The 26,525-nt window shown below is 44.3% G+C and overlaps 1 protein-coding gene across 1 annotated transcript in view; it reads right to left on the bottom strand.

Annotated features, from left to right (window-relative positions):
- HIC2 (HIC ZBTB transcriptional repressor 2) overlaps positions 1-15,866 on the bottom strand; it is a 68,925-nt gene extending 53,059 nt beyond the window's left edge. Inside the window, exon 1 of the mRNA XM_050980406.1 lies at positions 15,719-15,866. The gene's annotated coding sequence lies outside the window, so the exon portion shown is untranslated. The remainder of the gene's footprint in view (positions 1-15,718) is intronic.
- Positions 15,867-26,525: the final 10,659 nt, after the last annotated feature.

Here is a 26,525-nt window from a genome sequence, read left to right on the forward strand (position 1 = left end):
AAACACCATTCCAGTTCCCCTCACTCCTGAGTTGTGGAAGCCAAACCAAGAGATATTCAATGCCATATTACCACTAGCACCAGAACAACCATTATCTGATTACAGACATTTTATTTTTGTAAGGAATTTGCAATTGCATCATTTAATACATGGAAGTTTTTAAGTTTACCAAGGCAACACAGAAAGAGTAAGTAACTGTTTGGTCTTGTTTATCATCTTCTGGAGAATATTTGTTTCCATCTCATAGCTTTCCAAATCCAAGCATTACAGAAATGCAGTCCCTTTGTAAGGCAGAAGCTTGGTAAGGAATTTTTAACACTAGCAAGGTGCCCGTGAAGATCTGAAGTGGAGCCAGAGCAGCCTGAGGTGGTGTTGGCGCTACCTGGCCTCACCCCATGTGGGCTGGCACCAGGAGCCTGCAGACCAAAATGCAAGGTAGGCATCTCTGGAACAAGCAGGACTGATGAGTAGCTGTGCAAATCCAGAAGCATCTGCTACTGGTGTGGCTGGCTTTGTCCTAGGTTGTAACTGGTTACCTCTCACTGCCATGAGCTAAAGCCTCAAGAACAGAGAGTAAGCAATCATCAGTCAATGTGCAGTGACTTGTTTATATGCTTGTTGTTCCAGTTCTCTGGAATAGCTAAGATAGCCAGAAGACTGTACAGAGACTGTGTCAGTCCTTGAGGCAAGGAAAGTTAATTTAGTTGGAAGAGTAAGGATGAAAAAAAGGAGTGCTATAATAACAGTAGCCTATTCCAGCAGGAAAGTAAACTGCAACTGGAGTTTAGGTTCTCCTCCTAGTTCTCTACATCTGTCACACCACCTTGGCCAAATAATGCATCTGTGTCTCTGCTTCCTCTCTCCCCTTTAGCTGTACTATCTACTATCTACTATTATCTACTATTACTATCTACTATTATCTACTATCTACTACCATCTACTATTTAGACTGGAACATTCTTCAGGGAAGAGATTGTGCTGGTACAGCCCAGTGACAGCCTTAGGGTTCTGCAGTTCCTAAGCCAAAGATAGTCCAATTTACATAACACCAAGTATGAAATCATGTATTCTCATGTAAATGCTTCTTCTGATGTCCTGAATCTGTCCATATGACAATGAAGAAACTTGGCAGTACAGATCCTTAATGTCCAGCCTATCCCACAAGGACATATCATCACACAAAGCACCTCTGGGGAACAGGCAGAGTTAAAATCTTTCCACCCTAGTAGTGGTGAAAGACAAGATACCCTTCTCTTTAAATTTAACCCTCTCCCTTCCAAAGAATGCCTGGAATTTGTACTATTTCCCAGCAGAGTAGAAGGCAAAGACTTGGCATGGGGCAAGACAGATAAGAGCAGTTGCCTTCTCTAGGTTTTGTTAACTCTGCATAATTGCTTAGGGCATGTGATGGTTAGGGAGAGACACATCTGCCAGAGACAGACTACAAATCACTAGGATGATTCCAGGCAAACAAAATCTAGTTTATAATGTGGTTGTGGTATATATAACACCTCTGTAAAACTACAGTATAATTCAACTGCTGCAGTTTCATTTGCAAAGCAAGGATACAGTTTTCTCTCTCAAAGACTGGCATTTAGGATCACTCTGACATTGAATAAAGTCTTGGCAGTCCTCTAGGGCACAGGGTGAAGGTTGATTGTTGTTGGAAGTTTCTCTAAGCAAGCCACATTTAAATACCATGTTTTGCAAAAGGGCCCATATTGCTTTGCCTGTGAATTCAGGTTCCTTTACCAGTTTAAAATCTGGGTCAAAGCAATTTGCTTACATTTGGAGTCCTTTTCCAAAATTAATGGTGCGTGGTATTTGGAGCTGCAGATACAAGACAACTGGATACTCTGCTATTATCTGCTCTGCATCATGCATCTACCATCTACAGTTTTCCTGCTAATCTTTGTTCACATGGACAGCCCAATCCTGCAGCAGCTGCACATTCAGCATCCTAATGATATTCTTCTTGGCCATCCTGTTAAACTCACAGTGTAAGGTAGATGCACAGGAGTGAGCCCTGCCGGATTCTCAGCAGTTTTTAGATGGCTCCAGATTACAGCTGGCCATGGGTGGAAGTTTTCATAAGCAGTGATGAAGTTCAGAGCTTTTCTATTCAAATAGGATGTTGACTACTTCTGTCTCTTATCCCTTTCTCTTCTGTGGTGATAATTAGGTTACCCAAATGTACTGGGCTCACATCAGAGCTACATACAGCTGCCAGATTGCTTAGCTAAATTTCACACAGGGGTCACACACAACAACGGTGACAGTTGATGTTTGTTTCACTTTGCCATTCAAGGAGATACTTTTGGATTACTAATTTCTTTTATGACTTGGGTGCTGGCTAGTTCAGAGATTATTTTGTTGTATCCTGACAGGCAGTTGTTAGCTAGACCCTAAGCCCTCAGCACACACATTTAAAATCTCTCTGATTTGGAAATCTGGGTGGCATATCTGCTCAGGAGTCCCACCCAGAGTAAGGATCCAGCCCATGTTTATTTCAGTGTTCTTGGAAGAGGAAAGACAGAAAGGAAGGGAATAAGAAAGAATCCCAAAACCACAACACAAATTTGCCACTTAAGCTTCCTAACAGGACTGACCTGCAAAGTACAAACAGTAACAGAGAATTATGATATTAACACTTTCCCCTAGTACTACTCCAGGTATAATATATGTTTCCTTAATACAAACCACTTTGGAGTAACAATCAATGAAATACATTAAAATACAATAAAAATACTGGGTTTAGGATAAAAATGTGGTTCCAACCTATGGGCTTGTAAAGGAAAAGTCAGCAGAGCCTTACTCCTCTTGTAGGTAAATTCTGAAGTTTCATCCCCTTGTTCACAAGCCAGGCGGAATAAAAATATCCACCTACACTAAACCAAAAGGAGCCACTCGTAACCCAGACACAACCACAACAGACATTCTCGACAGTCCTTGGCTTAATAGAACACTGCTTTGTGGTTATACCCACCACTAGGATTTCATCTTGCAAGTGCTAGCACGTTTAATTTATCCCAGGTCATACATCAAACATAATATTAAAATTTAAGATGGCATTTGAGATTCAGACTTTCTTGTGCAGTTTGAGTAGAGAGAACACAGTTGGAACTGTGGGTGCACGAGCATATTAATACATAAACACAAAACTGCAGCCATCACTCAAGAAAAACAATTGGTCTTTAAGAGGGGAAAAAAGTTGTAAAAATAATCAATTCCATTAAATAGCTCTATAAATCAATTCCACCAAAAATCAATGGGAAACTACATCCACCATGTGCCAAGTAACTCCCACACATCAGGTGCAACTGTCCGTGACAGCGGCCACGCAGCAGCTCTGCCTGCCGGGAATCCAGGCAGCCAAGGGCTGAAGCAAGAACTCCAGCATTGCCCATGCTGCCTTCCTGAGTGCCCCAGCACTGCCCAGGCTGCTCTTCTGTGAGCCCTGGCACTGTCCAGGCTGCCCTCCCACTCCTGCCATGGTGCCTTAGCCCTGCTGGCTCAGGGGGAGCTGCAGCCAAGGTCTCTGGGAAAGCAGCTGCTCCCTGCTAAGGCCTGCACATCTGCTCCTGGAGCCCATGCTGGGACCAGCCCCGTGCTCACAGAGCCACGTAACCCCCACCTCCAGACACCGTGGTGGCAGTCCTACCTAAAAATCAGCGGAGGAAAGCTCAGGTTTCTTGTTAGAGTCAGGCATTTTACATGCTCAGGTCTGAAATGAAGCCTGACTTCAGGATTTTCCAGCAGGTTTTGGGCCACATCAAGCATCCCCAAAGGGAGCTGACTTAGGCACAGGTATGGGGAAGGTGGAAGGGGAACATTAAGGATGTGGGGCCCACGAGCCAGCAGCCTGCAGTAAGTCACATACTGCTTAAACAAATTACTTGGTTAAGCAGGAGTTCAGGAGTTCCACACTGTGTCACTCTTGCTAGTTCAGTGACTCCCACAGTGACTGTGCCAGGCCACTGCCCTCTCACTTTCAAAGTGCAGCTCAGTTGCATTTTCACATTTATAGGTGGTGGGTGCCCCTTCAATGACTGGAGAAACCCTTGGGGCTTTCATTTTGTGCTAGCAGCTCTCAAATGACTTTAGAAACAAAACCCCTGGGGCTTTTGTTCTGTGTGGCAGAGCAGAGAGGGCATGGAAGATTCTGGCTTTGTTAAAACCTGTAGAAAAATTCATGTCCTGTGTCTTCCCCTTCATGTTCTCCACATGTGCTGTCATGTCTCTGGGGCATTAGAGACACACTGTTCAAGAAATTCAGACCTAGCATTTTTGCAACAGAAAAACTTGATGAGTTGGCCTCTGCTATTCAGCACTAAGTACCAAAACCCATTTTTTCCTGTTGTAACTGAATGTCAAGTGTACCTTGACAGCTACTGCACACAGAAACACTCATGTCTAGTATTATGCATGTATATTTTAAACAGAGAAAGAATGCACATATGTGTATAACAAATAATGAACAATTTAATGAGAGGGCCCAGAACTGTCCCTGTTAGGGAAGGAAACTACTGTATCTCTCCAAGGCTCTCTGACCCAGCTGCAGGAGGGATATGATCTCTGAATTGCATTTTTGATCTTGGGCCTGATCTTAGCAATCAGCTCCCTCAGCTTACTGATTTCAGTGGGATTTGAGAGCATTTGATATCAAACCTTCCATCAGTCACAAGTTTCCCCTAGATGTAAGGACATGCAGTTCTAGAAAGCAAGACTTTGACATAGGCTGGAGGTTTGATGTCAAGAGTAAGTGGGAATTGTACAATCAGGGGCTTCAATCTAACCACTGGTATTTGGCAAGACAAAGTAGTAATACATTGAAGTCTGTCTCTTTTGAATTATTCCTTAAAACTCTGTCATATGACTCTTCTGCTCCAGAAGAATTAATCTAATATTAAAAAGTATACTAAGGGAAGCTGAAGGCCATTGTCAAGAGAACAGCCAGATTTTCCTGCAATTAACAGTGGAAGTTCTTCATTTTTCCTGTTCCTATGCATCTGCAGTGATACTTCATTTACTGGGATTTCAGTTTCATACAAGTCAGGAAAAAAAAATTTGTGGCAAGTGACCTTGAAGTATTATAATAAGGAAGAGCATTTGCAGAGAGTTCTGAAAGACAGATCCTGTTCTAAAGAGAGTCTGTGCACAAAGAGATGCCACACCAACACTTGCATGGATGTAACTTGCAACTATTTGGTGGCTTTCTGAAGTTCTGCAGTAATGAAGAAATTATTCTTGTATTTATGAAGGACAGCCCAAAGCATGGTGTAAAATTTGTGTGGAAGGAGACAGAGAAAATAAGTTTATTCCTGTGATAGGAATAAACACAGCCCAGGGAACAAGGAGATTACAGTGATACAAGAAATGTGTAGGAATGGTTGGAAAAATGAAGTATGTGCACAGCTGGGGAAGAAGAAAGGAATCCCACAGGTTAGATAACCAAAGCACAAGTTTCAATAAGAAGACACTATGGACTAGGAGTTGAAGCCAGCATAGGGATCTGAAGTGTCAACTTATATTTAAAGACTATCATAGTTAAAATCATAAGCCAAATTGCATAATAGGCAAATGAGATGAATTGAAAGATTAAGCTATTGAAATTGACTCAGAGAGAGGATTGTAAGATCTTTTATTTTTAAATCCTGCTCCTGAGCTCTTTTTTACTCAAAAAAAAACCCAAAACTTAAATCCCATTTCCTGCCAGTATAGAGCTAAAATGTTAACACCATATTTCATAACAGTTAACGTGAAACAGGATTACTGTGCTGACTTGTTCTTGAAGAGCAAATACACTCTGCAAACTAGATTGGGAAGGAGGTAGATTTCTTTCTGACAAATCTGCTGACAAGAAGCAGGACAGAGAAAACATATTTTTCTCTCTGACTTCTGGGGATGAACAGAATTTAAAAGTCCTCAGTAGCATTAATGTACTCTTCCAGTTGGACTTTTTTTGTTCAGTTATTCACTGTAGAGACTGACTTACTATGAATAAGCAGGCTTCTCTTTCCTACTCAGATGAAGTGCTTACACTCTTTTCGATGGAAGCAAAAGAAATGCCTTGTTAACCTTAAGTTTAAAATAAGCCAGAAAGATCCAATGACGAAGAAGATCCAATGACCCATCAGAAGGAATAACTTCTTAATACCATACAGGCAACTGCCTCCAAAGAAAAATAAAGATTCAAACCCCTACCCAAGCAGACTTGCCAGCCAGTGCCTTCTCTGACACCGCAGTGTATCTGGGACTTCCCTGTGTCAGAGCCTTTTACATGGAGAGCACTTAGGCAGCAAGTGTGTGACACATCCAGCGAGGCTCGTAATGTCTTGCCTGTTTTCTCTTGAGCCTCTGAACTGTGACCTCAAAGCAAATGAATCTGAGAAGAAAATACATTAATCAGGCATTCACTCAGCCAGGCTCTGGGTTTTTAAAGCAGGGATCTGAATCAGCTATATCGCCTCCCACTTCTTTCCTGATACAATTAGTCAGCATCTGCCCTGGCAGCCAACCCGCTGCCTCTCAGAGGGGGGGACGAGCAGCTGCAACTCCCTTGCCCACTGCTACTTCCAAGCAGGCTGCAGAACCACGGAGCACAGCTTCTGAATTCTGGCTGGTGAAGGTTAGCATCCCTTCCCTGTGCTCAGGGGAATGAGAGGAGCTGAGAGCAGCCACCACTTACAGCCTCTTTGATTCCCTGCTCCAGCCCAAGTGCAGGTTCAGACGTGTCCCAGCCACACCACTCCCACCTTGGGCCAAGGCCATGCCAGCTCCACACACCTGTTGGAGGCTTCCCCACATTTTAAGGGAATCCCCAGAAGGGGATTTGCAGGTGCTGCACTCCCTTCAAAGAGTGCAGGCAACAAATCATCCAGGGAAATTGGACCCATAGCATTCAATGTGGCCCTCTGACCTTTTCCAAAATGTTCTCAGCCCACCAGGCTGGCGGGACTGAACTTTACAGCTAAGTGTTTTGAAAGAAGCATGTGCTTTTAAAATCCAGTTGAATTTTTGCTAGGAGAACTTTACAAAGGCATCATTAGTGTATCCACAGGAGTTTTGCAATTTTAGGTTACAGGTGATTACAGCAAATAAACAGGCATGCAAGTCAGGGTCGGAAGTGGGCTTCTACTTAGAGCCTGCCTCACCAGGCAGCTGGAAAATAAATAAACCCCCCAAGCAGTTCTGTTTTACCCAACAGCTTTAAGGCTCCAGCCCCACTCCTAGGGCTCGATTGTGCAAGCTCTTACTCCAGCAGTCACACCGAGTTCAAGCAAAGTGCCTGAGTAAGCATTTGCAGAATCTGACCCCCCCAGCCAGTTATCTATACAGCACCTATTTGGGCCTTGCACTGCAAGCTCTTTAGCTGGGGACATGGTCTGGAAGTATATTGTCAGCTGCAATGGGCTTTATCTCCACTTATAGCATTAAATCTAATTTTTGGTGCCAAGTGCAGCGTTAGCCTTACAATGACATCTATTAAAGACATTTTCCCCTGAAGACTGTGATCAGACCAACAACCAGTTTGCACTGTTTATATTTTTATTTTGTTACAAACCCACCATGTTCATATTATCTTTCCACTTCTCTAATTTCAAGCTTTTTCTTAAAATACAGTACAACAGGCACTGAATTACAGAAATCCCACACTCTGGCATTACATGGACTTGAGTAGAGATGCTGCCATCCTTTCTTCCCTGAAGTTAAAATTAAAGCAACGAACTTGACTGGTTAGTCTCCAGCAATGTGTAAGTTTAGCAGAGGCAGACTTGTTTCCTCTGTGCCATCAGAAGCATTCCTGATGGCCACCCAGCCCCTTCCCCCTGCCACGACACAGAGGAGGCAGGCAGGGAACAGCAGCCTGGCACAGCATGGAGCAGTTCTTATGGGAAAAAAAATTGCAAGTTCCTCTGAAATGCTGCATCCTGCATGCCTCAAAGGACAGCTGCTACCTTCTCACTTACAAAAATGTGACCCCAGCCAGTCAATCCACAGCATTAATGCTGTCAGATACCCTCCCACTCACCACTTTTGATGGTCAAAGCCATTGAAATGCAGTGACTTCTCCTCTGCCTCAAAAGGGGATGTGCTTTACTTTTGCTCCAGGAAGTTTTAGGGAGGGTGCTTTGGGTTTTTCAGTTTTTGGTGAGGGTACAACCCAAGCTGCTTTAGATAAACACAGAGGTAGCAGGAGTCCATGTGTAACCACAGAGGAAGCGAGCACAAATAGGCAAATGTTCTGAATAATGGCAGTGCAGATGCACATGGAAACTTGCTTGAACTCACTTGGACTCCTTTCCCCCTTTCTTGTCCAACCAGTTAAAGGATAGGGAACATCCCAAGCCTCTGGCATATGGTATTAGATGCTCTGGGCATTAGGTAGAAAACTGATAAGTCTTTTGAAATGGAACAGTTGGTGTCATGTAGCAGAGGTCCCACTTTATATGAGCTCTCAAAATTTGGAAAGGAGAAGGAGGTTTTATTTATTACAAGTGAAACAGAGAAACTGAGGTGCTTAATCAGTTGTTTGCCTCTAATGGGAGTGGAAGCTGGTTTGCTGGGCTATGGCTATGGCTTCTGTTCCGTTAAGGAAGAACTCTTCTGCAGCTTTCAGAAAGCCATATAAACATCTCAAAAAAGGTTACATGAATATGCCAGAGACACAACTGTAAGTCACAGATTACTAATTATGAAAGCATTGTGAGATCTTTGAGTTGAAAGGATGTCTTTTCTGGATAGGCAAATATTTTAATTCCATACTCCAATGATTGGTGTTTCAGCAGGACCTTTAAAATATATTTTCCTTCCATGACTGTCCTCTATGGTTAGTTACACCTCCATGCATGATTTCAAGTACTACAGCTCTGTCAAAAGTACTAGTTTTCTCTGCATTTGGTTTCACTTGCAAGACTCTGAATTATTAGTACGGCATTCAGCTTGAAATCCTTTCGTACAACTCACAGGGTGAAATATTAGAAAAGAGCAGTTACTATTGTTATTTTCTGTTCATTAAGTGCTAGTGGAAATTCAGCCCATCTTCAAAATACCATGGCTTAACACAGGCAGACGTGAAGCGGTACAGACAAATGAAATTATTTTTCCAGATTCAAACAACCTATCCATGGCAAACAAATTCTGTACTTCAATACTCAGTTCTGTTTTAGCCACCAAAACAGAGATTGTCAGAATGATGCTGATGGTCCTCTCTCTGCACTCAGGTCACTTTTTCCCTCACTCAGGAACTGAGGAATATCAATACAACAATTAAACCCATCACTTTACAAGCAGCAACCAGAAACTGGGAGACCCAGCCTGACTGGAATAAACCAGCTGACTACAGCTGCTAAAAAGAGGTCCACACTTGGGCAAATACTCAAGACATTCCTTCTCCAAGGCACCACCCATAATAACAGGCCAACAGTCTCAAACACCTCTGCATTTGGATGGATATGCAGAACCGCATACATTAAACTGCTTTTCTTGGAGTTCATTTAAGAATGCAGCCAGCTTGTAAACAGCAGAGTCAGTTTTGCTGCCAACACAATTTCTACCTAGAGCAAACGGAAGTGCTTTTCCAAGAATTTCCAAGACTGTTGCGTCACGCCGTGCGCTGGCATTGCACCATGCAACCTGCGGAGGGAAGACACGAAAATACAAGCTGCTGCTTGGTGCATCCTGAAGGGAATTATTTGGAGGCATTTACTTATTTTCAGGAAGAGACTGACAGTGCAGAACAGACCTTCTAAAAACTCCCAGTGCTCACTGCTGGGGAATATAGTCTCATTAATACTTTCAGTCCTGTAGCAAAAAGGGAGTTATTTTTATAGCTGGCGTGTTTCAATTTTCATTACAATTTTGAAAGCCTTGTTTGATAAGGTACAGTGGAGACTAAGAAATGTAGCATTTCTGAAGGACTAGAGACTTCTCTAGCCTCCCTCCCCCACCACGGGTTTTGCATAATCCTAAAGCATTAGTCCTTTGGCAACTTTACCATTTTGAAGCTTTATTAGAATTATGTGTACAATGACAGCATTTACAGAGTGTTGCTAAGGTCAGGATCCCATTATGCAAACTTTTAAATATGATGAGCATTTATAAGATAAATACACAAAACAAACCAAGGACATCATATTCCCCATACTTTAAAGATGAAGAAAACTGAACTTGCTTAACTTCCTTCATGACCATAACCTGGAAAGTTTAAATCAGGGATGGAAGCAGAGTTCCTTGGACCACAAGCTCACACTAAAGAATTAAATGCGGGCAAATATTCAACCACTGTATCAATCAAGAAAAGGAAATGCTAATAACCAATCTTTCTGGGTAAAACTTTTCAAGTCATACTTTACTAGGACTTGAAAAAAAAGTCATGGTAAAGTATGACTTTAAAAACACTCAGCCAAACATCAGTCTCCTGACATCTGAAGAATTTCAAGACAACTCTCACTCTCATGCCAAAATTCCCTTTATTGAGCATTCTGGTTACTATGGTTCTGGCTATGTACACTTTATAGCTGTGCACACAAATTTATAATTTTTAATGGATTCTTTGCCATCTACAACTTTGGTAGATATTTTCCCTGCCTAGAAGGACATCCATGTTTTTCTTTGAAGACTGTGCATAATCATGTCATTAATATCAAATTATCAAAGAACTTAAGCTGCCTAGAAAAGAACAAAGGGCTTTTTTCAAGGACTTGAGGAGTTTGATGCAAAAAGTTCCACATGAGGACAGTTCTGGAAACTTTATAAGGATAAACAGAAACTAGGAATAACAAAGCACCTCACCCTTCCAGGGATAGGGGAAACAACATTAAATAAAAACAGCACAAGTTTAAGTCTCATTATACACTGTCATAATTTCCAACCTTCTTTTAAACAGGTCTTGTTTTAAAAAAGCATTCTTCAGTTATATGTCTTTCCTAGTGAAGTTTTGAGGACAATTTGTCCCTCCACAGAAAAAGCCACTACTTAACTGCTCCATCCACTCTGGGCAGTTCACTAACGCTTCGCACCAGGAGCCTCTTGCAAAGGGACAGAGAGGCTGTTTTTTCAGTTTAGTTCAATAACCACTTCTTTCAGACTGCAGAAAGCAACTGAGATTTGAGGAGGGGCAGAAGGGCAGGAAAGCTGACTTCCCTCCAAATGAAAACTAGATGTTAGAAACTACTATCTGCTAGTTCCAAACTCAGAAAAGAGCCACAAAAATAGAAAATAATCCATTCACTTTTGCTCAAAGAACACTTTCTTTGCTTTGCATTTAAATTTGAGCTGAATAAAAATCACAGAATAAGTGATACAGGAAGCGACCTCAGGAGGTCATCAGAAAGCATTTTGATAAGAAAGTATATTTTACAAGTATTTTTATTTAACACTTAAAATCTTCAGGTTTACCATTTCATTGAATTTAATGCTACATAAGAAGTTTATTGAGTCACTTCTCAGAAACAATAACATAGTAAATTAATTTTGTTTATGATTTGCATGTTGAATCATAGCCTGAATGTGTTAACCCCTGCTTAACATAAAATTTACTTTAAAGTTATCTTAGTTGCACATCAACATGTTTTAATAGGTACAGACCAGCAAGATCCAGTCTTTCTACTGGAGAGTAACTACCACATAGACAAACAAGCTTTAAAATAAGGTTTCTTGTTGGCTGATTTCAATTCTCAGTTAAAACTGGCAATGCAAATTACTCTATTCTGTTCTTTATCAAACAAGAGAAAAGATTTCCAAACTGTCAAACTGGCTGGTGGCATTTTGACAGCAGATGGAAATGCAGTAAGTGCATGGCAGTGTCTACTGCCACTACATGGCAGTGTCTTTATGTGACTCCAAGAAAACTGAATCCCCTCACTGAATGGCTCTTTATACAACAGGAAATGAGCACACATTTAGGGGAAGGAATCTGCTGTACACCCCTGTCATCTTCAACGGGTCCAGGGATGAATGGGACTAGCCCAGCATGAAGAGCAGTCAGGTTGTTTACCATGAGGCCTCTCCCCAGCCACTCCATCGTGTATCTCTTTTTACACTCATGGCAAAGGACTGATGTGAAGACAATTTTATCTGGCACAGTGTTTGGTTCAGTGGGGGAAGGGACTGGATAGGGCAAACTGATATATTACGGAAAGCCATCCCCTCTTCCTTTACCCAGGGGACTGAAGGACAGCAAATGCCTCAGGCCAGCGCACTGACATGAAATGTTTCCTTCCTCCCATCCAGAACCTGGGTGAGGACAACACAGACACATTTTTCCATCCAGTATCTAAAGCTGGAACAAGAGGGGATGTTCCTAACTCCTGCACAGATCTCTCAGCACACCTAGCAGTGAAAGCAAGAAGTTTGCCGTGTTTTCAGGGATGCTTTTATTGTGAGGGATCCCTGGTGACTGTTTTGAGCAGGAAACCAATCCCTGCACTTTAAACTCTTCTTACTGCCAGTTGAAGACTCAGACCCTTCTTCTCCCAGCTTAGCTGTCAGTGCATATCTTCTGACAGTTTCTGCAGGACTGCTCAGTTTGTCTTTTCTACATTAAAGAGAACAAGTGAAGGAAGCTTCCTACAATTGGTCCATTTCCAAATGCCCGCTTGAGGTTTTTAGTTGAAAAGATCACTCTTTAGCCCCTTCAAATCCACAGGGTGCACATCCAAAAATGTGATATAATACATATGTAATCCTGGATAAACTCCATTCCCCACCCCTTTCCATTAAGTAAAATCAGTAACTGGAATCCCTGTTTAGGATTTGTGATTACAAGGATCACAGTCTGCCCTACCCTGGTCAAACAATACGGGCTCTAGGAAAGCATGAGAGCCATCATTTCAATAAAGCAAAACCCTGTTGCTTCCACTCCAGAACAGCTGACTTGAAGTGCATGCTAGGCTGTGCTTATTAACAAAATGAGAAATCTGATACATAGAAAGAAAACACTATGTGAGGATTAATCCTGGATTGCAGTTTGTGGCCAGCACTGGGCCATCATCCAAACACAGATGAAAAAGAACAGAATTTCTCCCACCTGTCACTTACGGCAGGTACAGCTATTGCTGTGTTGTAGCCTCATCCTTTACAGCTATTGTAACAACTCATTTTGTATCAGCTTAAAATTCAGGATTGACCTCACTGTTTCATTTCTTCCTTGTTTTGTGGGAGCCAGCACTGGAGGGTGAATTTTCTTTCCAGGAATTACAAACAAGGGTGAGTAACTTACAAGTTTGGACAGCTAGCACAATACACGTATGCTTCAAGGAAAGAAACCCAGCTTAAAACCAGCTGGAACCTGGAGATGGTAACTGAACAAGAAAATACAACTCTCAGGAACATCTTTTTAACATTGTTCTGCTGCTTTTGAGAGAAGTAAGCACACTGTCACTGCTGATTGCAAGAGACCTGAACAAACCAATGCAGTTTCTTTGCCAATGAGGTACTGCACAGCAGAGTGAAATCCCTATTGCAGAGAATTGTCCTTGCTCCCGATAGTACAGCAAGACAAAAACCAATGTAAGAAGGCCTAATGGCTCAGTCACTGGTGTTCAATACACACCAAACCAAAGAAGTCATCTTTATTTTTTTTTTTAAATATATTCTCCTGCTTATGGTTGGGTTGACACTCTGTTGTTGCAATGCCACAGCTGAGCCCTGTTAATTTTTCTCCAAGCCCAGCAGGGAAGGCATGTCTGCTGATGCTGAAATGGGCCCTTCCCATTGAGCTTCGCCTGTCACAATGCAGCCAGTATAATGGCTATGGCACAAATGTGATTCTGCTCTCTTCCACTCCAACACCACATTTGCTGCAGCACTGAAATGTCACTTTGTGGCAATGTTCTTCCCTGGCTGTTGGCAGAAGCTGCAGTTTTGTTCCTGCACTTTATCAGTCAGATTTGGTTAGGGTATGGGAAACCTGGTTTTCTGTAGAGAAAACATGGCAACCTCTTCCTACCAATAGCTCTGGCTGTCAAGCTGTGATATGTTCATCAGACTGGATGACAGGGTTAAATGCTGCAGTCAGCACAAACAGTTCTGATAGGAAGGCAAATGCACCTCGGTTTTCAAACATCATCCCATTTCCCTACATCTATCATCAAAAAAGGCAGCAGGGGCTCAAAGAATAGCCACGTACTATTTGCTGCAAGGTCAGAGGAATGCACAACATACGCTTTATGTTTGGCAGCTCTTAATTACTATGGGCTGTAAAGATGCTAGAAAACGACAACTCTCATTTCAAGATCTGCTGTTCACAACTTCAAATTTCATGCTGCGATCACCAGTTTTGGTCTGTGGTGGCTGTTTTAGAGAGTTTAAATCCATTACACAGCCAAACTGCTTAGCATTATCTTGTTTTCTAGTTATTTTAAACAACTAATCAGAATAAATTGAACATGTACCCTTCTGGAACAAGGCCTCTCACCTTCTCTTTCTCTCCTCTCTCCCCCCATCCCTTGTCACACATCGGCTTCTGCCAAACAATTCAGCACTGACACTACAGTACATCACGTGATACCAAGTGCTTCAAGCATCTTGCAATACTTATTACTATCTACACATCCTTAAGTCATTCCACCCAGAAATGTGAATACTAAGGTGAGCTATTTCCTTATGCATTAAAGATTTAGAGCTCTCCCAGAAGAAGCTTGTCCCCTCCTTAGAAGAAGCTTGTCCCCTCAAATACTGAAAAATCATCCCTTTTATGTGTGTGTCTCATCTGCATTTCACGTAGATTAGGAAGCATGACATAAGGAAACCCTGCCATATCCTCATACTCTCCCATTCCTCCTGCTTAGGCTCCTGCGGCCACACAAGTCTGTCGTGATTAGGCAATGGATTTTAGATGTCAAAGAACAAGGCACTTACACAGGGTGTCCTTACCCGTGTTAGAATGGAAAGTAACAAATGTAAGAGGTTGCTTATTCTTAATGCTGATCTCCACCAGAGCTAAAATGATATGTCAGTAGCAGGTGTCAAGTTTGAAGATCCCCCTCCCCTCCTCTTTTTTTTTTTTTTTTAAATAAATATAACAAAGGGTACACAGATTTGACCTAATGGGTCAACCATCAAAAGTTAAACTGATTTAAATAATTAGACCTCGAATGTCAGGCACCACTGCAAATAATTGCTCTTAATGCTTTTAGGATTAGATTGCTAATGAAAAGGCGCAAAAAGGAGGCCATTTGCAGTTGTGGAAATAAGTCAATTTTCTTTCCATATGTCATTTTCCTCATGTAGATTTGCTGTGAAATCTTAAGGAGTCATTTACAGCTTTCTCTCCAGAGCTGCTGTAGTATATACAATAATTCTGAGTAATAAAAAATAGCAATAAGTGATCTTGAAATATTAGTTGTTTATACACTGTATTTATCAAGCACAGCAAACATCTGCTCATAGTTCAGACATTTTCCAATGAAAGTGACTATTGCATATTGTTTTCCCGTTAATTTCTGGAAAAACATGGGAGCTATTCAAATATAAACAGCATTCCGCAACAAATTTAAACCAGTTTTGGTCAAAGGACAGTTCATTAGCAGAATGTAATTCTGATGCACTTAACTGGTTTCTGGCAGCTCTCTCAGATTTATTCTGGCAACTAAGTAATAACCTGAGTGATTGCAGTAACCGTCTGCTACAACACTGGGTTCCATATATAATTCATTAATTCTGTGTAAAGGTGTGTATACCCCCGCCCCACTAGCACATTCTAACGCCAAGTTACCCGTCTCTGGAAGCGCCCAGGCCACCCGAGTTCTCAAAGGTTGCGGGTTTCGCAGCAGAAAGATTCGAACGCCCAGACTCCGTGTGTAATACGCGTTCCCCGGGCGGCGGTGGGGCCGGGCACGGTGTCCGGCGGCCGCGGAGCCCCGGGGAGGAGCGCGGCTGGCGGCCCCGATAACGGGGGGCGCGCCGAGAGCCGCCCGCCGCCGCCGTGCCCACTTCCACCTGGGACCCGGCCAAGCAGAAGTCAATAATTGACTTCCCCGCCGGCTCTCGCCCCGTACCAACGGGGCCGGGCGCGGGCTGGGCGCTGCGGGCACCGCGGGGCTCCCCGGGCCGCGCACCGCGCAGGGGGCCGGCACGCAGCCTCCCCCGCCCCCACTCCCCCCGCCGGCTTCGCTTTGCTTTTAAATGCAACCAGAAAAACACAAAAAGCCCGGCTGCCCCCGCCGCCGAGCTGGCACCGGCACCGGCGCGCCGGGGGATGCAGAGCCCGGTCCGGCTCCGCGGCGCCGTGCTCCCGGGACCGGGCAGCCGCGGGCAGCAACCAGCCCCCTCGGTTCCCTCAATTGCGATGTCGAGCGCCTCGGCAATAATATTGCCAGCCTGGACGTACAATTTCTTTCCTTTTTTTTTTTTTTTTTTTTTTTTTTTTTTTTTTTAACCGGGAGGACAGCTCTACGCTGTCTAGCGCGGCCGGGGAACGTGCATTTCCTGCGGGGCACAAAGCCGGCGGGCAGGGTCCGGGGAGCCCCTGGCTGCGGGAGGGTGCGCGATCCTGCTCCGTCCATTGCGTCCGAGATGGGGCCGTAACAAAAGCCAGAGACCCGTAGCGACGGGCAGAGCGAGCGGGGCCGGCGGGTCCTTCTCTCCGCGATACCGAGCGGCCGAGGGGGGCGGCGGGGAAGGGGGGAGCCAGGGCAAAAGTTCACCGCGGTCCCGGTAGGGCAGGGGGTGCTCGGTGGGGCTGGGGCCGGCGCTGGGGTTGGGGGATGCCGGCCTGGCTCGTCGCCTCGCAGCCCGGCGCATGGACCGCGGAGGGCGGGAAGGAGGCGATGCAAGTCCCGGGAGCCCCTTTCCTGCCCTCTCCTCCACAATGCGGCCAGATCCCCGGCACAAACACGCCTCCCGGCACCCCGGGGCTCCGCTCCCTCCTTTCGGGGAAAAAATAAAATAAAATAAAATAAAATACGGCTCACTTGAAGGGAGGAGTGGGGATGGTGAGCAGGCGGCTGCTCCGGGGCTGCCTGCGCGCCCCGCCGGTCAGCCCCACGCCGGCCGGCCCCGGCGGGCAGCAGCTGCGGCCCCCCGCCCCGACCCCACTGCTGCCGGGGAAGGGGCAGCGCACACCCGTGCGCACACACACAAATGGCACGGGAGGAGGGGAAAGTTTCCAGCCGCTTCAACCAAATAACCAACATTTGCAAGCTCCAGACAGGCACGGTGGCCGGCACACCGATGCACGCCCCGGCCCCCGAAGCAACGGGGCAGCGCGCCCGGAGAGCGAGGGGAGGGGGCCCGGGGCACGGAGAGAGGGGGGCAAGAGCAGGGAAACCATCTCGGGGTTTTTCAATGGAAGTACCGCCGGTGCCGGGCACGGTTGATGCAGGGCAGGGAACAAGGGGACACCCCCGCCACCCCGGCGACTCTCCCGAGCGGACCCGTGCAGATGGGCAAATCACCGGGGCTGCAAATAAAGAGCGGGGGAGCGGGGCTGGGCTGCACCGCGGAGCCCGGCAGCGCCCGACCGCCCCGCGGGACCCGCGCCCCCGCCCGCGCCCCGCGCCGCGTTACCTTCTTATTGCATCTGGAGCAGCAGCTTTTCTTCCCTTTCCCCTCTCCTCCTCTCCCTCTCCTGTCCTCTCGGTTTATACCAGCTTGTTCCTCATCTCACAGCCTTCCTCCCAGCGCCATCTTGCAAGCTTGTGACGTTGGGAGCCGCTCACCCCTGACCCACATTTGAATAGAAGCCAAAATGAAAAAAAGAAGAGAGAGGGAGGGAGAGAGGAGAGAAAGAGGGGAAAGAAGAAGAAGAAAGAGCGGAACAAGGAGAGGCAGGGAAAGCAGCAGCTAAGCAAGTGCTGTGCCTGTGAGGAACAGCATCGGCTCTGCTCCCTTGCCAGCTAGTTTAGTAATAAGCAATTTCCTGCTTTTGCAATAAATGTTGCCGCGGCGGGGCTGGGAAAGGGACGGGGATCTGAGTAATTCCCACCGAGGGACCAGGGCTTCCCCCACCCCGAGCCGCCCCCCCCTTCCCTGCCACCCACACCCCGAAACCCAGCCCGGAGCCTGACCACTGCCTCCCGGCAACCCAAATACTGCTGCTCCCTCCCAGTTTTTGAGCAATGAAAAAGGCATTTATTAAGATTATTTCTTCCATCACTGATGAGCTCTTAAGTGTGTGTTGAGAGAAATTATATAGATTATAGCTTGTACATGTGTTGGAATCTAAAATGAGTTTTACACACAAATTTAGGAAACATCATGCATAGCTCTATTTGCATATTAGTTTTTTGTCACTCATATCTGTGTGTTAAGGACTGTCACTGCATTTTGCATCATTCAGGGCACAGATACAGACATGGCCTTTGCACCCACAGAATCTGAAGTTTTGGTTTGTGCATTTCTTTTTTAGTTATTTACCTAAGGAAGAATATTGGAGGGAAAAGTTATTTGTGTTATGTGTACTGGTCCTGCAACATTTCTATGCACGCTTAACTTAAAGCACATCAGTGATCACACTGAGTAAGAAGGGCTACTCAGATGCTTACACTGAGTGTGCCCAGCCTGCAAACTCAACCTATTACTTTGTAAAATGTTAAGTTCACTTAACGTTTTACATCTTAATCTTACTGACCATGGCCACAAAGTACAACTGTGCAGAAATCTGAATTAGCCCTTTGCAGTATCCTCTCCCTTCCATAGCTCATTAATCTGTAATAACTGGAGAAATGCACATAAACATTTTTATTGTAATCATGCACAGGAGTACTTCCATTATCCCATGCAGGAATCACTGTATCAGCTCCAAGTATGAGATGATATTTCCTTTCCTTCTGTGCCCTCACAGCCTCCCATAACCAAAATTCTCTGTAACCTCAGTAAGGCGATTCATTAGTGAAGCTAAGCCTACGTTTAACACATGTCTAATAATTCTCTAATAGCCACAATGCCAGTGACTCTCCCAGCCACTTCCTGTGCAGATCCCTGCAGTCTGCATGCCCTTCAGCTGGATCCCAGCTGCAGCCTAAGCTCTCCATCCCTGATAATAAAGATATTTTCTAGTTGCTCATCCAGAGTTCAAAGTTTTTGCAGGACATGGTTTCTTCAGCTTTACCAAAGTGGCTTGAGGAGCAAATAAAGATAAGGCAAATCACAACAGCCATATCAGAAGGGTCTGGACTGGTGGTTTGTTCACAGTACACCCAATAAAGAGCAGAACACTAACAGTGGTGAGAACAGCAAACCTGACTGTCAGCACAAGACCCAGTGAAGTAGATAAGGATCAATTCAAGACTCTTCCCCCACCAGGAAAGTTAATTTAAGATCGGTGGTGCTGCTCTGAGCTGTATTTTAAAGCTAAGTGGCCTTGCAAATAGCCAGGGAGGTGTTTCACGCCATTTGTTTCATGCTGTGCCAGAGGAATTGCTAGGCAAATACACAGAAGTCCTTGCACTATCTAAACAGGGGCTACATGCATCATAGATTTTTTTTTCAGATAAGTGTAGACATTTGGGTTTAAAAAAACCCACTTTTGTCAATCTTTGTGTGGCATTTCAAGACCTCAACAATGCCACCATCTGCCCTCATCTTCCTTCCTTCCGTTCAAGTTTTCCACCCCAGCACAATCTGTGCCCCTGCCAGTTCACAAACCAACATCTTTGTTCAAACCCGCTTTCATCAGACATTTGAACAAAGGTGCCAGGTTTTTCACAGGAATGGCTCGAGGCACAAGCATTTCAGCCTGTCTGCCAACTTTGCTAGGCAGGTGTTAACTTTTGAGAGTGAAAGGGAGAAAGAGGGTTGGGAAGATGGACAGAAACATCCTAAAATGTGACCACAAGGTTTAGTCCAAAAAGCTTTACTTGTGTTTGAATCTTCTCTAGGTTTGGGAATGATCCGTTTGCAGCACCTCTCAGGAAATCGAGAGATGGACACATTTTCAGTAGAAAGGAGACAAAAAAAAAGAAAAAGATAGAAATTAGGTGTCTGGCACCTGGAAATGATATGGTATGATACAGCACTGCATTCAGCTTCATAAATAGGTGATAATTATAAGGTTGGAAAAGAACTAATGAGAAAGTTAGACCTGGCACTGTCACTAGAACCAGGGACATCTGTGGAGAATCTGATGAGCCAAGTTGAAGTATGGCCACACCTACCTGGAAAACATCTACAGGCACGCAAGGCAGATACCATGATACCTGTAATGTCTCCAAGCAACCACAGCCAGGGAATTTGCCATCCAAACAGAGGGTACACCCTCGAGTTCTGAGAAATCACACCCACTGTGGGCACATCTGGCACTGGTAAAACGTGCCCCTGTGTGTGAAAAGCAAACGGGTTGCTCAGGTGCAGAGAGCTGCATGCTCAGATGAAAGGCTGGATTAGAAGGGTGATGGTGGCACTCTGCTTGCAGACACTGTGGCACAATGGGCATGTTCTGGAGGATGATTTGGGCTAGTGAATATTTTTAAGAAAGAGGCTCTTCTATTTCCAGCTGGACACTTGTCATTAACTTTGTTTTCTAGTTTTGTTTCACTCTGAGGTTTTTAGCACTTTACTGAAAAGAGCATGGAGAGGATGGCAGCAGTGAATTGTGCTGGGTGCTCTGCAGACACAGTTGAAAGCTTCAACTTCCTCCTTGGTGTGTTGATGAGTACATTAAATGCAGCACATCCAAGGTATTTATGACAAACAGATTTTTGCCCTAACAATATACAAAGAACTTAGAACAGAATGCAAGGAAGAAGCAGATTGCACACCATTCTTGTATCTTTGTCCTCAGTATCTATTCACAATAGCTCTGTAATGCTGTTTTCAAGCAGACTCATTTAATTAATTGTATCGCCCCCCAATAAGTTATTGTTTACAAAATACTTACACTCAAGTCAGTGACTGAAACCCAGAGGAACTTCAGGGCTTTGGATTCATTTCAGTTTTCAACAAACTGATGGGTTCAGAAGCAGCTCCAGCCCTTTGTAGCAGTGCTAACAGCAAGTTATTCATCCTAGAACAGGAAAAGAGCATGGATAGAATTATTGTAGTGGCAAGCGGGTGCTGTGAGTGAGGAGTGAAGTCATCTGAGCAAAGAAAATGCCATTGCAGAAAGTAAACAGAGTAACGACCAAAGGGTGGCCATGTGCCCTTACGGCTCTTCAGTGCCACCTGCCTTCAGTCCCAGCGCTGGTGGATGGCCAGTGCCATCTAGCAGGCAAACTGTTGTTTACAGTAGAGAACCGATGGGTAAAGCTGGGCAGAAAATCTCACATGAAAAGCAAAAAACTGCAATTCAAGGAACGAGGCAAAATATACAGGGCAGAGAATGCCAGTTTAGGGCTTATGTCTGAAAGCAAGGTTAAAGCAAGGGGTAACCAGCCTGCTCCTCAAGAATAGATAATGATTTACCTCTAAGCATAAATTGAGAAAAAGTTTCCTAGCAGAGGGTTGCACTCATTGTCTCTGCAGTGGAATAGTCCTGATAGCTCCACGAAAAATGCTGAGGGCCAGAATGTCGGTCTGGAACTGAGAGAGGCATCGTGTAAGGCATTGCAATGACCCAGGAAACTGTGCTTGAATGGTATCAGACAGCTGGGGATAGCTCATGAAAGGAAAAAGTTATTTCACTGTCACCTCCATAGAAATATTCCTCTACAGTCAGACATATGTGTCTGGAAGGTCTTGTCCAACTGACTCACAAGTGCCCATGGAGGAGATTTCAATTTTATGCTAAGATGGGTTTGAAAAATCTTTTCTCTCTTACCTGCAAGTGTGCTGGGCTTGAGTGTACATCCTCAGAAAAGCTCCTTCATCATTCACTGGATTAGTTGTGTTCCCCAGTCTGCTACTTCTGCAGTCGGTGGATGATGCACAGAGCATTACATTATGACCTTTGTGTAATTATGTCTTAATTTATCTTATTTGTTCCTGGTTTTACTAATGCAGAACTTGATAGAATACAAATTTGAGAAGTAATTTTTCCACATCTGAAAAGGGAAAGAAAATATTTTTGGAAATACTTTTGTAATGAAGGAAAATCAGAAACAGTAAATGTAACCTGAATCCTTGGTATCAAAAACTGCCACAAAGGTCCCTACCTCAGAGCTAGTTTATGCTGTGGCTGGTCACAGGTTCCCTCAGCTCTGTACTGTTTTGCCTTGTGAGAGTTTTGCTCAAAAGAATGAGCTTAGAACCCAATAACACAAACAAACAAACAAACAAAAACCACCACAGAAGGTAGCAGTTTGAAAATCTAGGCTAGTGGTTTAGTGCTTGTACAAGGTACTATTTTGTCCACTTCTGCCTCTGTTCTTCTGACAGAAGTTTCCATTTCCTTGGAAGAAAAGAAACTTGCACTCTTTTTGTTGCTAGAAGCTGAAGCTTTTTGTGAAATGTTCTGGCATAGGCAGGGCTGAGGCAAGGGGTTTTGCAACTCTAATCAGATAAAAACACTCCTTCCATTATAACAAGATCTTTGATTTCTGTTAGCCTGTGAATTTCATTGCAAATATGTTCACTCTGTACCTATCTCCAAAACATCTGCATTAAACTGTGTCTACCTAGCTAGTTAATACAGTCTGTGCAACAGCATCACTCCACTGGGCTGTGGGAGAGTAATAAGAGTAAGAGAAACAAGTGATGAACAAACCCACCACCTGGGAGTGTTCAGAGTAAAGAGATATTTGCTGAAAATAAGTCTCAAATAGGTGTCAAAGGAGATTAAAACAAAAATGAAACATTTCTTCAGCCATGCATAAACAGGGAACAAGAAAAGAACTGGTGCTACTTTGAAGAGTGGACAAGGAAAAGATTAAAAATACTTTTGTACCCAAGATCTAAATGAAGTTTTGCCATAGATTTTAAGAGAAACAGAGATATATTTGGTGTTTTCTGTAATAACCCACAGAGCCAGCCAGTGTTTGTTTATATGCTGCATTTCTGAGTATTTCTGGTGATGACTTTCAGGTCATAGAAATCTCTTCTTGTCCTCACATTAGGTAAAAATAGTAGGAAAGCCACCACCAAATTCAGCTGTACATGAAATCTTTTTGCTTTCTTCATGTGTATGTACTTAGAGAGGGAGTGTGTATAGTATGCATAAGTAATTAATGTTGCAAGCTGGAAGAATGAATTATTGTCAGATGGAGGTAAAGCATGCAATATGGTCAAGTAAGCAGTTCCAATAATAGCTGTGCTTATAGAAGCAAAATGAAATAGAGGGCAAACTCTACAGGTTGCCAGAGTGGTGTCAGTGTGGAGCTGTGCTGCCAGTTGGTGGCCAGGGGACAGCAGAAGGATTGGTTTTAGCTGGATGCTTTTAAGCTTATGTGTTACCACACGTAATGAGATTGCTGCTCAAGCAGTGGCACTTAAGCAAAGGGCAGACATAATTTTAGCTTGATTTAGTTGGTGGAGGTCTAACTAAAAAGCACCTTTTCTTCTCTCCTAGCTTGGCATTTTCTCAGTGAGAACATGTTCTAGATGAATGTGAGCCATGTCCTGTTGCTGCTGGGACAACTGGATCAGGGTGACATGTGCCCCTCCACCTGGGAGTTTAGCTGAAAAAAATGGAACTGTGGTAGAGCAACTGGGCAGTGCAAACTCCCCAAAAGCTGGCACTGCCCAGGGTAAAGTACAAACCCAGGGAGCACTCTGGTTTTGGACAGGTCACAGCAGTGTTTTTAATTAGCAGAGCAGAGAAGATAATCACAAGAACTACAAAAAGACTCTTAGCCATCCAAAGTGGACACCAGAATACTGGGTATGTTGTAGCTGAGCTGAAGGCTGCTCTTTAAATCCAACAGCCATGCAAACACCACTCTTCATATTGTGTAAGAGAAAGAAACTACAGAGCCCTTGAATAGATGCACACAGACATTGGTGTGCATTAGCTGAGTGTCAGGGGCCTCAGAATCAGTGCCACACACTCAGGCACACACAGAACATGCAGACACACACTGACAGGGCAGAGTCCCCAGAGGGTTTGCTCCATCCCCTGCCCACCTCTTCACAAACAGGCAGAGTTCAATTCCAGACTGCCCAGCATACAGAGCAGATAAAGACTGGCATGCAAGAGCCCATGGGCAGATTGGCAGCCTCAGTAGTTACTGATATCAAAGGTCACTGAATGCTAAAAAATAAATATGTTACGGTGCCAGCAAGGCACTGGTGACCCAAGATAAAAGGTTCTCTACCACCAGAGATACATTTTCATGTTTGTTACCCATATGAACTCTATTTACTCTGATTTTTCAAGTGATCATAAAAATGTATGGGGGGAGCACGTTTTGCTTAATGCTGACAAGGGGATCTGCTCAAACCATGACAAGAGGCCAGACCCTCTCACTCTAGTATAGAATGTGCTGTTTTTATGGGTACACCTGAGCTGCAAAGCAAAGAAATTCACTGTTTGTGATACTTCTGACTCAGGGTTCTGATACTTCTCATCCTTTTTACTCTTCAAAAGTGTGGTTGGATTTTTCTGTCCTAAAAGCAGTTTTCCATTTGAGTCTGATTTCACTGGTGCTGGGGTAAGTCTGAAATTACTGCACTGAAGCCACTGGAATGATATGGGTGAAAGGGAGAGAGACTCCAGCCCACTGCCTGACATTGTTAAACAAGGTTATAAACACCATTGGTCAGTTCATATTCATCTTCTGTGAGCAGTGCCAGCGGCAATGGAAAGGCTGGCCAGTCATTTCCTACCGTGTAATGCAAGGTGACTATAGTTGAGGGGACAAAGAACACGAGATTGGGGTTCTTTCAGGGGCAGACAGAGGACCGGTTATGAATGTTTGGGGCACTTTAGTTTCATTGTTGTCTGTATCAGCACGAAGGGCTGAGGGGTGCTTTCTTGCAGCTCTCCAGTACTAGTTCAGAGGTTATGCATGGGAATGGGGAGCTCTCTGCTCACCAGCTCACTGCTGCTCTCTCTTTTTAATATTTGCATTGGTTTTTTTCTTGCTGTTTCTCTTGGAGGCACAAATCTTCAGTAGTATTCTTGTTTTAGTTTAAGGACAATGCAAGTAAAAAGGCAACATACTAGAAACCCAGTTAAAGGTGGAATTCCTGGTGCTCTTCTTTTGCCCTTGGGCAGTGCATCATTTACAGCAGCTTTTTGCCTGCTCTAACCAGTGATGGGTGACAGGATGGTGCAGGGACAGGCAACTGCAGATATCATTGACTGGGAACACAAAAGACACCAGAGTGGCCACCTAGTACCACCCATATGGTGTTCACAGGCTAAGAGCATCCCTAGCAGGACTCTGGGCTGAATCAGAGGGAAGTATTTTCAACGTTTGCTTAAATTCTGGTGACAAATTCAATGTTCTAAACCATAATGCTGACCCCATTCCTTGGTATAACATTTGCTAAGTAACAGTCTACTTATCCAAAATGTGCACTGAAGATCAACATTGACACAGAGAATAAAACAATAGACATCATCAACACTATTTGCTGAAAAATATCTTTACCATGTCAGTAAAAATGTAGCAATTTTCAGTGGCTTTACAAACACTGGAAAAGGATGCAGAGCAAGAAATGTTGCACTCATAACTCTACAAATAAAGAAACAAAGGAGTAAATATTTGTTCCAAGTGCTCAGACAAACAAGGGCTGAAGGAAGATTCTGGTGTGATGAAGGACCAGAATTGTGTGGTCATGAAACCAATGAACAGCAACCCTGCCCTTTGCATCCTGCACAACAGATACACTGCACTGGCTCTCCCAGAGGCTCCTGAAGGAAATCACTGCACCTTCGTGCACAGCAGGTACTCACTTACTATTAGGGGCTGAATTAGGGGGCAGCTGGATACACAGGAGAAAAGGGACTGGAACAGCTGGGCCCTTCTGCAAGCTCTTTCCCTTCTCCTGGAACCTTCAACAGCACATCTAAAAAGGCTGGGGCTTTACTTTGAGAATTGGGAACTTGCACAGAGGCTGAGAAACAACCTGGCCTGCCTTGGGCCGCAGGATTCCACATCGGAAACTGGTTAGAGCACAAGCATTTCTGCATCCCACTCCTCTGCTTAGATGAGCAACCCACGCCTCTATAAATCACCCAGAGGCACTCAAGTTACTCCAGCTTTGTGTGCATGCAGTAAATCACAGAGCTGTGCTGAGGGAGACCCATCTGCCTGCTGGCTGCCAGGGCACTGAGCAGGGCTGATGCTGCTGTGGTGACTGAGCTGCCACCATGCCCTTGCTGGTTTTGAACAGGGCTGGAGTCTTCTGGTACAAAACAGAGTTGCTTTTTCCTTGTCTATTCTTAAACATGCATTCCAGCTATCTTTCTGTCTGTTATGAAACACTCAGGATAAGATCACTGAGGAACCTGTAGCAAGACAACTCTGACAATTTCTGGATGCTGCAGATCTTTTGGCACTTATCTCTTCAATTACTCTCTTGAATATGCAATAGAAACTACATTTTCCCACTCCTCTGTAGTTACTACACTCTCCTTGGTGGGTGTTCCCAGCCCCTGAAACTCCTGTCTCCTCCATTATCAAACATTCTGATGTGCTGCTGACTGCTCTGTTCTTTATCCTCTCAGCCCTTTTTGACCCCCTTGGTTCTCTATGGGGCGG

Source organism: Serinus canaria, chromosome 15, assembly GCF_022539315.1.
Source record: "Serinus canaria isolate serCan28SL12 chromosome 15, serCan2020, whole genome shotgun sequence".
NCBI lineage: Eukaryota > Metazoa > Chordata > Aves > Passeriformes > Fringillidae > Serinus > Serinus canaria.